The 13,449-nt window shown below is 35.0% G+C and overlaps 1 protein-coding gene across 6 annotated transcripts in view; it reads left to right on the top strand.

Annotated features, from left to right (window-relative positions):
* Positions 1-13,449, top strand: part of enox2 (ecto-NOX disulfide-thiol exchanger 2) — a 501,745-nt gene that overhangs the window by 416,334 nt on the left and 71,962 nt on the right. The window lies entirely within an intron of this gene.

The following is a 13,449-nucleotide window of genomic DNA, read 5'->3' as shown; positions in this document are numbered from 1 at the left end:
TGCTGGTGCCTTTTACACGGAATCCATTCGTCTTGACTCTATTATGCTACCTCTCAAACGCGGCTGTCAAACTCGTTTTTACTCAGGGCCACGACGCAATTATCATTTAATCAAACGTTATAAAGCGCTTTTCATACATCAAAGAAATGCAACATAAAGTGCTGTACAGACCTAAAAACAATACCCAGATGACTCCCATCCCTCATTATCGCGCGCACAAATGCGAACAAATGAATGCATGGCTGAGTACAGAGGAGCCGGGTGAGTAAACACTATCACAGGAGCTGTCTAGCTCCCTCTGAGAAACGCTGGAAAGTATAAATAATAAAACCTTTAAAATAGTAGGAACCATGAGTAGGAATAAAGGGTAACATACAGGTCAAACAAATGAAGATTAAAATATTTATATACATATAAACTATATTGCCAAAAGTATTTGGCCACCTGCCTTGGCTCACATATGAACTTGAAGTGCCATCCCATTCCTAACCCATAGGGTTCAATATGATGTCGGTCCACCTTTTGGAGCTATTACAGCTTCAACTCTTCTAGGAAGGCTGTCCACAAGGTTGCGGAGTGTGTTTATAGATTTTTCGACCTATCTTCCAAAAGCGCATTGGTGAGGTCACACACTGATGTTGGTCGAGAAGGCCTGGCTCTCAGTCTCCGTTCTAATTCATCCCAAAGGTGTTCTATCGGGTTCAGGTCAGGACTCTGTGCAGGCCAGTCAAGTTCATCCACACCGGGGTCTGTCATCTATGTGGCCAGGCCAAGTGATTTGGACACCTGATGTTGATCATTTGGATGGGTGGCCAAATACTTTTGGCAATATAGTGTGTGTGTGTGTATATATACATATACATATATATATATATATATATATATATATATATATATATATATATATATATATATATATATATATATATATATATACATTTATATATCCACATATATATATATATATATATATATATATATATATATATATATACACACACAAACACACACACAGTCAGTAAATATATAATAAGTAGAACTACATATAATATTGCATAACTAATAAGATAAAAAGTAAAGTATGAATGACTTGAATAATAATAATAAATATTAGGTAAAAGCCAAATCAAAAAGGCAGGTCTTAAGCCTTCTCTTAAAAACATGAACCTGAGGTCCTCTTACAAGCTGTTCCATAGACGGGGGCCATAAAAGTGGAAAGATGCCATCCCGTGACTTTGTGTCCTGACTTTTGGAATGATTAGGAAATGAGTGCCGGAGGATCTCAGGGCCCGCGAAGGTTCGTAGGGTAAAAGTAAATCTGAAAGATAAGAAGGCCCAATACCACAAAAACATTGATAAACCATAAGAAAAACCTTAAAATTGATCCTGAAACACACGCGGAGCCAATGCAGTGATTTTAAAACTGGTGTAATGTGCGCCTGCCTTCTGGTCTTTGTCAGGACACGTGTCGCTGAATTTTGGAGTAGTTGTAAAAGTGCAATAACCTTTTTAGGAAGAGCAGAAAGCAAGGCGTTAGAATAATCTATACGACTTGTAATAAAAGCATGCATTAGCCTCTCTGTCTTGCCCTGAGAGATAATTGGGCAAACTCTGGCTATATTCTTAAGATGATCATTTTTGTTATATTTTTTTATATGTGGTATAAAACGAAGGTCAGAGTCGAAAACGACGCCCAGATTTTTTACTCAGTGATGGAGTTAAAGAAAATGCTTGTATTTTCGATATGTGTTTCTCTCTCAGGGCCTCAGGGTCAATGACTAAAACTTCAGTTTTGTCCTGGTTGAGCTATAAAAAGTTATCTGCCATCCAGGATTTAATATCAAAAGTACAATTAAAAAGAGTATCAATTGGTCTCGTGTCATCAGGAGGCATGGAAATGTACAATTGTACATCAAAGTATTTATTTTTGATAACCTAAAAAGTGCTTGGAATATCTCGTTGCATGATCAGATAATAACCTAAAGTGTAAAATATATAAAATGATATGGTGGGCCAGGTGTGGCCCTTGTGTCTTGAGTTTGACAGCTGTGCTGTAAAGGTAGGGTAGTTCTAGATCTGATTATTATGCTCTGACTGTCTCCAAAGACCGGAACATTTCCGGGCCGACTCTTTCCACCAAAAATTCAGGAACTTTATCTGTTTCTACCATATTTTACAGTTCAGGGCAATTTATACAAATCAGACTGATGACGTATGGAGGAGTGGTTTAGTATATTTCTACACTGACACATGTACCGTATTTTCCGGAATGAAGATCAGTGGCGTCTCCTGAGCGTAAAGTTGCTCAGACGGGCTTTTGATTTTCGAAGAAAACAACATTTTCCCATATATATCAGCCGCACCGGACTATAAGCCGCACATATATATATTTCAGTTCAGTTCAGTTTCAGTTTATTTGGAACATGCATACGATACAATGTAATGCATCACACAATTCAAGTTGTTTCATTCCAGCACGTCCGAAAAGGAGTAGGAAGAAGCAGCGCTTATTTAGTCCTACCTCTTTTCATACCATAGCAATTGTATCCCATTTCCTTGTTCTCTGTAACAGAACAATGAACAAATAAATAATATACCATAGTAAACATACAAAATTAAATACATAAATAATCTTTGTCTCAATAAAAAAAAAAAAGGGAAAAAAGGGTTCAAGATGTTCATCATAATTCTTATTCTGTGTACTTTGTGAACACCTGAAGTTTGAACATTCTCTTAAAGGCCTACTGAAACCCACTACTACCGACCACGCAGTCTGATAGTTTATATATCAATGATGAAATCTTAACATTGCAACACATGCCAATACGGCCGGGTTAGATTACTAAAGTGCAATTTTAAATTTCGCGCGAAATATCCTGCTGAAAACGTCTCGGTATGATGACGCCTGCGCGTGACGTCACGGATTGTAGAGGACATTTTGGGACAGCATGGTGGCCAGCTATTACGTCGTCTGTTTTCATCGCAAAATTCCACAGTATTCTGGACATCTGTGTTGGTGAATCTTTTGCAATTTGTTCAATGAACAATGGAGACAGCAAAGAAGAAAGCTGTAGGTGGGAAGCGGTGTATTGCGGCAGGTGTTGTGCCGGATAACGCACCCCCGCCGTAGAATGCACCCCCTGACTGTTGTGCCGGATAACACAGCCGGTGTTTCATTGTTTACATTCCCGAAAGATGATAGTCAAGCTTTACCATTGGCCTGTGGAGAACTGGGACAACAGAGACTCTTACCAGGAGGACTTTGAGTTGGATGCGCAGACGCGGTACAGTGAGTACGCATGCAGCTGCGGCTTCCAAACATTTGATCGCTTGCCCGTACGTGCGTGCCGCTATGTGCATGTCACGTACGTAACTTTGGGGACTTTGGGGAAATATATGTGCTGTATGAACTTTGGGGAGGTGAACGGTACTTTGGGCTGTGGGATTGAGTGTGTTGTGCAGGTGTTTGAGTTGTATTGGCGGGTTATATGGACGGGAGGGGGGAGGTGTTTGTTATGCGGGATTAATTTGTGGCATATTAAATATAAGCCTGGTTGTGTTGTGACTAATAGAGTATATATATGTCTTGTGTTTATTTACTGTTGTAGTCATTCCCAGCTGAATATCAGGTCCCACCCGCCTCTCACAGCATCTTCCCTATCTGAATCGCTCCCACTGCCCACTGTCCTTTACTCTCACTTTCCTCATCCACAAATATTTCATCCTCGCTCAAATTAATGGGGAAATCGTCGCTTTCTCGGTCAAAATCGCTCTCGCTGCTGGTGGCCATGATTGTAAACAATGTGCGGATGTGAGGAGCTCCACAACCTGTGACGTCACGCGCATATCGTCTGCTACTTCCGGTACAGGCAAGGCTTTTTTATCAGCGACCAAAAGTTGCGAACTTTATCGTCGATGTTCTCTACTAAATCCTTTCAGCAAAAATATGGCAATATCGCGAAATGATCAAGTATGACACATAGAATGGACCTGCTATCCCCGTTTAAATAAGAAAATTGCATTTCAGTAGGCCTTTAAACTGAAACATAATGGTGCTTTGTTTGATTTATTTGCTTAATCCATTCCATAATTTAATTCCACATACTGATATACTGAAGGTTTTAAGTGTTGTACGTGCATACAAATGTTTTAAATGTGATTTTCCTATGAGATTATATTTCTCTTTTGTTGAGAAGAATTGTTGTACATTCTTGGGTAGCAGGTTATAGTTTGCTTTATACATCATTTTAGCTGTTTGTAAATGCACCAAATCGTTGAATTTCAATAATTGTGATGTAATAAATAAAGGTATGTTCTCTATATCCAACATTATGTATTATTCTAATTGATCTTTTCTGTAACACAGTTAGTGAATGAAGCGCACATTTGTAGTTGTTTCCCCATACACACACAATAACTCAGATATGTAACACTCGTGAGCAGTAGAGAATATGAAGTGATTTTTGATCTAGAACATGTTTTGCTTTATTCATTATTAACGTATTTCTTGCTACTTTATGTTGTATATTTTTTACATGAGATTTCCAATTAATTGAGTCAGTTGAGGACTTGAATGACACCATAGATAGAAACCCCAACTCTATGTTCCTCAAAGGAGTGACGAAAGAGGAAATATTAAATATTGTGAAAAAAGGTAAATCCAAGACCTGAACTGATTGCAACGAAATTGGTATGAAAACGATATAAAAGGTTATTGAAGAGAATTCGGAACCTTTAACATATATCAGCAACCTATCATTTCAAACAGGCAAATTCCCAGACAATATGAAAATAGCAAAAATCGTACCGATTCATAAGACTGGAGACAAACACCAGTTTACAAACTACAGACCTGTTTCTATACTTCCACAATTTTCTAAAATTATTGAAAACTGTTCAATAACAGATTAGACACATTCAGAAATAAAAACAAATATACTGTATATGTTGTAAAATGAGTTAGTTACACAGACATACTCTGTAAATGTTTATATTCATACCTTAATTGTTTCCAAACGGTGTCTGTAACATGGCAGTAAAACGGATGATCAAACAAAACAGAAGTCTTGTCACGGTCCCACTAGCTCCACGGTGATGTTTTGGTGAATTTACTGAGGAATTTGTGAAACTGAAACAATACAAAAACAATGCCGTTGTAAGTTAATAATACTAACAAAGACACTTGTAAACGGGTTAGCATATTGGTTAATGCTAACAACGGTCACTTGATTACGTTATGATAGCACGTACCAATATGAAAGAAAACACCTACCGACATCACACATGGGATGGTTTAGTAAATAAGAATTGTTTGAGTTATATTGTAAATCTTGCAAATGATGCATGGAGTGATGAATGGAGAATCTATACGGGTAGAAACACTATGGACGGCACTTCTACTTCATCCAGTTGAAAGCTGTATAAGCCGCAGGGTTCAAAGTGTAGAAATAAAGTAGCGGCTTATGGTCCGGAATTTATGGTAAATAAACATAAAATGTTAGGTCATATTTCTTTAACTTAAGTGTTAGTAAATGAAATACAAAGTAATAATATACCACACTATGTGGTTTAAAAATAAAGTGTACCGGATTGTACATAAAAAAGTCATCCTCTCAGTAAATGATGAATTCATGAGCGTCAGAAAAGACCTTTTGGTCCATTTCATCTGTAATTAACAATATAAGAAGAAATCCGTCCCAACAATGATTAAAATCATCAATAATACGATAAATAATGTACATATTACATATTGTTATGAAGGTGTCTGTTACTACATTATATATATACTTGCAGTTTGTATATTGTACATATTACATATTGTTATGAAGGTGTCTGTTACTACATTATATATATACTTGCAGTGTGTATATAAAACATATTACATATTGTTATGAAGGTGTCTGTTACTACATTATATTTATATACATGCACTGTGTATATAAAACATATTACATATTGTTATGAAGGTGTCTGTTACTACATTATATATATACTTGCAGTGTGTATATTGTACATATTACATATTGTTATGAATGTGTCTGTTACTACATTATATATATATACTTGCAATGTGTATATTGTACATATTACATATTGTTATGAAGGTGTCTGTTACATGTTATATATATACTTGCAGTTTGTATATTGTACATATTACATATTGTTATGAAGGTGTCTGTTACTACATTATATATATACTTGCAGTGTGTGTATAAAACATTTTACATATTGTTATGAAGGTGTCTGTTACTACATTATATATACACTTGCACTGTGTATATAAAACATATTACACATTGTTATGAAGGTGTCTGTTACTACATTATATATATATACTTGCAGTGTGTATATAAAACATATTACATATTGTTATGAAGGTGTCTGTTACTACATTATATATACTTGCAGTGTGTATATAAAACATATTACATATTGTTATAAAGGTGTCTGTTACTACATAATATATATACTTGCAGTGTGTATATAAAGCATTACATATTGTTATGAAGGTGTCTGTTACTACATTATATATATACTTGCAGTGTGTATATAAAACATATTACATATTGTTATGAAGGTGTATGTTACTACTACCGGTATATATATATATATATAGGATGATATTTGATTAGTATTAGAACCAGCCCGCAAACCACAGCCGCCTGCTGCTGTTTTGTACGCACCAATACTCCATCAGTGTTGGCGCTAGAAATTTTCAAAATGTCATAAAAATGGGATCCCACCGTAAATAGTTGGGGTCCCATTTTTTTGTAAACGTTTTGAAAACAAATGATAAATGTATGCATTATCCTGTTATATCTCACATTCTATATTGTGTTTTGGAAAAAGGTTGTCATAAACATGACTTAATTCATTAAATGCTGCCTGTAGTTTTTTCTATATTTTTATTGTAATATTTTCAGAATGTGTTTGTTCTATTTTTGTCCAAAGCAAGACAAAGAAAAAAATCTGAAGTTGTCTTTATTTTTAAAGTTTTAATGCCATGATTTTAAAAGCGTGTGCACAGATCTTTCCTCCATGCGGCCCCTGAGCTAAAATGAGTTTGACACCCCTGTTTTAGAGGCTTTGAAGGCTACAACGATGACTCCCATTAGCCGCATCTTTCAAGCACTTTTTTTATCATCTTTAAAATCCTAAATAAAAAAAACTGTGCGTGTTCTTGTCCCTCATAATGATTGTAAACAATAGGCAAAAATACCCCAAAAAAGTGCAGTTCCCCTTTAACTTCTTTTGGACAAATGTATAACCCTTCCTAAAAAAAAAATATATATATAACCCTTCCTAAAAAAAAAAATGTATAATCCTTCCTAAATCAACCCCACTACCTCTGCCTTACAATTTGTACATTTGCAAATCTCACATGTAGTACATTGACATTTATTCATTGACAAATAGCTGGGCCCTGCGCACAACACCTGTTGTGCCCATAGGGCGGGACAGCCCTTGTTCTTTACCTGTCGACTCTTTGCATTGCACGTTTCATATTCCTTTCTGCGCAGCTATTTGTTTGAAAAAAGAGTGATCTTTACCCCTCACTACAGAATAGTGACACAGAAAGAAGTCTGGCTTTTTGTAAAAGCAACAAGAGACTCTCCAATAAGCATCTTTTTCTCCACAAACCCAAGATGTTAAGAGCACTCTTCTTTTATGTCTTCCATGACTCTGGTCGCTGATGGTGCCTGCCTTATAAGCGCCGCGTCAGAAGAACAGTTGCGTCTTTTCATGAGGCCTCCGAGGATTCAAGTGTTCTTTTTCACCGGCGTCCTTCCTCTGCGATAGCACGCCATTACACCGGGGAAGAATAAGCGCGACCGTAGAAGCACACTGTGGGCGGACACTTTGCGGCACTTAATGCAGCCGTTATAATAATACAATTTGATTGTCTTGCGGCAGGTAGGCGCAGTTTGCAAAAATAATTACTAAAATAAAACCAGTTTGCAAATGAATACTGATCCGCATGTATTTCCTTGTTAATCGGTATGAAAATAGTAAAGTATGTAAGAAAGCAGGAAATATACCAAAAAATATGAGATTATTATAAATTGCATAGGAGGATTTCACTATCATATGAGTGTTTACTTGTTAGCAGGAGATGTTCAAACTTGCCAAAAGGAAAACAATAAAACACAAAGTCAAAATTAATATCAAATATGTCAAATGATTATTTTGTAAATCAGAATAATCACACTTTTGAATTTGGAATAATCATGATTAATCACAGGTTATTACTCGCTAGCTAGCATTATTACCAGGTGTGAATAAATGATGGGTTCTACATGTAAAGCGACTTTGGGTACTTAGAAAAGCGCTATATAAATCCCAGTTATTATTATTATTATTTGAATTAATTATAAAAAAGAATTTTGTATTTGGTCACAAATGCAATTTAAGTGTTCAAATATTTATGTTGAATTTACATCATTTATTTGCTCAAACAGTTGTATCTAAAGTGCCATATTTATTTTGAGTTGCATGAATAATCTGTGCATACAATATACATGATTAATGCGATAATTGTTTTTGATTATTCACAGCCCTAATTAATTGTTTTTTGAAGAAGAAAAAATTTTTTTAAATTATATCAGACCATTACACAATTTAATTAATTTTATTTAACTATCATAATTTTTGCTGTATATTTTTATCTTTAGGGATTAAAATTAATGTACCGGTAATGATATCAAATATGTCAAATGATTATTTTGTAAATCAGAATAATCACACTTTTGAATTTGGAATAATCATGATTAATCACAGGTTATTACTCGCTAGCTAGCATTATTTGAATTAATTATAAAAAAAAGAGCTTTGTATTTGGTCACAAATGCAATTTAAGTGTCCAAATATTTATGTTGAATTTACATCATTTATTTGCTCAAACAGTTTTATCTAAAGTGCCATATTTATTTTTAATTGCATGATTAATCTGTGTATACAATATACATGATTAATGCGATAATTGTTTTTAATTATTCACAGCCCTAATTAATTATTTTTAAAGAAAAAAACAACAACAAATGAAATTATATCAGCCCATTACACAATTTAATTAATTTAATTTAACTATCATAATTTTTGCTGTATATTTTTATCTTTGGGGATTAAAATTAACGTACCGGCAATGATATGGCAGCATCATTTTCTTTTATTAAATACAATTTTATATTAAAGGGGTCATGTCATATGATTTTTTTTCTTCATTTAAAACACTTCCTTGTGGTCTACATAACATGTAATGGTGGTTCTTTGGTGAACATTTGCATAGATTTGGTTTTCCAGACCTATTTTTAAGTCACTTTTTTGCTCCCTTTCAAAACAGATTGTTTTGAGAGGCAAAGTTGTTAGACAAAGAGGTTAATTTAGCCTACTGATGTGTATTTATAATTGGTTAATTTATATAGGCTAGTGACGTCACGCTAACATCACGTGACACCTCTGATTAAGGCTGCAGAAGCAAGGTAGCCGAAACTTGTCAGGTACAAAACTTTACCTTACTAGCCTATATAAATCAACCATTTATAAAAAAAAAAGTTGTTAGATGCTGACGTACAGGTCTGGAACTATACATGCTGGCGAAGGTTAGACTTCTACCGAGTCGAACTTTCTAAAGCTAGATCCTGGACAAAGACGTGTATTTTAACAATAAAAGGCTTTTCTATTCTATATCATGTAAATAACGCCGCTACACAGCTGCTTTTAGTTGTAAACCAGTGTTTTTCAACCACTGTGCCGTGGCACATTGGTGTGCCGTGGAAGATTATCTAATTTCACCTGTATGGGTTAAAAATATTTTTTGCAAACCAGTAATTATATTCTGCAAGTTATGTGTTGTTGTTGAGTGTCTCTGCTGTCTAGAGCTCGGCAGAGTAACCATGTATACTCTTCCATATCAGTAGGTGGCAGCCGGTAGCTAATTGCTTTGTAGATGTCGGAAATAGCAGGAAGCAGCATGCAGGTAAAAAGGTATCTAATGCTTAAACCAAAAATAAACAAAAGGTGAGTGCCCCTAAGAAAAGGCATTGAAGCTATGCTGAATGAAATTAAAACTGAACTGGCTACAAAGTAAACAAAAACAGAATGCTGGACGACAGCAAAGACTTACTGCGGAGCAAAGACGGCGTCCACAAAGTTCATCCGAACACGACATGACAATCAACAATGTTCCCACAAAGAAGGATAAAAACAGCTGAAATATTCTTGATTGCTAAAACAAAGTAGATGTGGGAAATATCGCTCAAAGGAAGACATGAAACTGTTACAGGACAATACCAAAAAAAAAGAGAAAAAGCCACCAAAATAGGAGCGCAAGACAAGAACTAAAACACTACTCACAGGAGAACAGCAAAAAACTCAAAATAAATCAGGGGGTGATGTGACAGGTGGTGACAGTACACCTACTTTGAGACAGAGCTATAGTGATGCATGCTTGGTTATGGTTTGAAGTCATATCCAACAATTGCGACAATGACTTTTTACTGTCAACTGTCGTTTTTAATGATTTCTGCTGGTGGTGTGCCTCCGCATTTTTTCAACGCCAAAAATGTGCCTTGGCTCCAAAAAGGTTGAAAAACACTGCTGGCCAATAGTTTGGCCGGCTTTCCGGATCAGTTTGTCAATCCGGTTTTAAGTCCCTTTTGCTGGTGCTGCTACCCCCAACAAAGCACTGCAAAGTACAGGGCACTGGCCACAACAGACTGATAAAAGATCTCCGACAGCTTGCTGCACACATTCAATTTATACCATTTATGGATAATCCGCTGACGATGACGTCACCAATTGTGCACATTTCAAACGGACCGTTTGGGGGACGTAAAAAGGCAAGATTGTTTTATAAACATCTCGCAATGCTCCCACGCTTTGATTTCACATGTTTGGGACTTTTGCAGATCCCAAATGCACAACAGCAGGTTTTAATAGGTTTAAAAAGGGTTGGTTTTGCACGATAAGGCCCCTTTAATATTTGTGTAAACTTACTGTACACATCCTTGATGTCTTATGTTTCACTATATGTTATCATTTAAATATTATTTCACTTTAGTTGTGTAGGTAACTTCTTGGCAAAAGGAACGATTCTAGACCCTGTGGTAGAACAATGAATGTTGCCAAATGTGGTTCCTTGTCCTCTAAAGGGGCAACAGTATTCGATTCACATGCAACCTAATATATAAATATGGATGTGTTTTTAATTTTGACAAGTACAAATGGTCTCTGTGTGTTAACTCCACAAGCAATTCTGCAAGTGTCGGGCTTCTCGATCTCCCAGTGCTGTTGGCAACCAGTCGCAGATCAAATAAAATGCGAGAAAATGACAAGGCTCCTTAGTGCTAAGTAACGCGTCTCGCTGCCGCTTAGAAGCATTTACCAGCGCTACGGAGCCAAATATCTACTAAGCAAGTGAAGTGTTTTGACTCAGCTAATGCATTCTGTGGGAGGAACACATACACACACACACACACACACACACACACACTCACACACACACACACTCACACATACATTCTTGTATTTGTTACCTTCTTGAGACCTGAGAAAAATGCCTACCTCTGTAGGACCACCCTTTCTAGATATATAAAGATGTGTATTTACAACATAAATAATATATACATACTATGCAATTATAAAAAAGATTGTTGTGAAAAATGAGTTGGAATTTCACAAGAAAAATGTCACAATTTCACAAGAAACACTTGCAATTTTGGCAGTATTATAATAAACAACGCAAGTCAAAACTTTACAAGAAAAACGTATTATTTGTGCAATATTGTGATAAAAGTTGGAATTTTACTCAATAACAGTCGCAATTTTACAAGAAAAGCATAACATTTAGGCAATTTTATGAAAAGAGTCGTAATTTTACTCGACAAAAGTCACAATTTTATAAGAAAACTTTAACATTTTGGCAATATTATAATCCATTCATTGTTACTCAAAAAATAGAAAAATAGAAAAGAACAACAGAAAAATTGGCAATATTGTGATAAAAGTCTGAATTTTTTTATGACAAATGTCACCGTTTTGCATTAAAAAGTAACAATTTTACATATAAAAGTAATAATTTTACGAGAAAATATTTCAATATTACAGAAACTGAAAGAATATAAGAAATTGTTCCCAATATTGTAAGAAAAAAGTTGACACATTGTGAGAAAAATATTTTTTATTTATTTTTTTGTTCGTAATTGGTTTTTAAATCTCCATTATTTACTTCAAGTTAATACAGTATGTTTCTATATACAATATTTTTTTATTTTTTTTTTATTAATTTTGGCCAAAGGGGGTGCATTTCAATTTCTTACACACACTTGTTATTTCATATGTTGACCAGAGGGGGAGCACTTATAAAACCGACACACAGTCAATTTGAATAATCCTCCTTTTTGGGACCACCCTCATTTTGATAGATTTCACCACCAGGGGTGCAAATGGGATATTCTCTATTAGATGCGATGGTTTTCCGTATTGGGACCATAATTTATGTCCCAACTTGTTCACCACTCCTCATATGGAAGGTACTTTTCCTTGTTGATGTCTCAAGAAGAGTTGGAATACAAGAACACACAAAGAACACACGCATTCTTGTATTTGTTACCTTCTTGAGACCTGAGAAAAATGCCTACCTCTGTAGGACCACCCTTTCTAGATATATCAAGATTTGTATTTACAACATTAATAATATATACATAGTATGCAAATTAGAGATGTCCGATAATATCGACCTGCCGATATTATCGGCCGATAAATGCGTTAAAATGTAATATCGGAAATTATCGGTATCGTTTTTTTATTATTGGTATTGTTTTTTTTGTTTGTTTGTTTTTATTTATTTTTTTTATTATTATTAAATCAACATAAAAACACAAGATACACTTACAATTAGTGCACCAACCCAAAAAACCTCCCTCCCCCATGTACACTCATTCACACAAAAGGGTTGTTTCTTTCTGTTATTAATATTCTGGTTCCTACATTACGGTATATATCAATATATATCAATACAGTCTGCAGGGATACAGTCCGTAAGCACACATGATTGTGCGTGCTGCTGGTCCACTAATAGTACTAACCTTTAACAGTTAATTTTACTCATTTTCATTAATCACTAGTTTCAATGTAGCTGTTTTTATATTGTTTTACTTTCTTTTTTATTCAAGAAAATGTTTTTAATTTATTTATCTTATTTTATTTTATAAATTTTTTTTGAAAGTACCTTATCTTCACCATACCTGGTTGTCCAAATTAGGCATAATAATGTGTTAATTCCACGGTATCGGTATCGGTTGATATCGGTATCGGTAATTAAAAAGTTGGACAATATCGGAATATCGGATATCGGCAAAAAGCCATTATCGGACATCCCTAATGCAAATATAAAAAAGCTTGTTGTGAAAAATGAGTTGGAATTTCACAAGAAAAATGTCACAATTTCAC

The sequence above is a fragment of the Nerophis lumbriciformis genome, linkage group LG16, assembly GCF_033978685.3.
Source record: "Nerophis lumbriciformis linkage group LG16, RoL_Nlum_v2.1, whole genome shotgun sequence".
Lineage (NCBI taxonomy): Eukaryota > Metazoa > Chordata > Actinopteri > Syngnathiformes > Syngnathidae > Nerophis > Nerophis lumbriciformis.
This window is presented reverse-complemented; position numbering and strand designations above follow the sequence as displayed.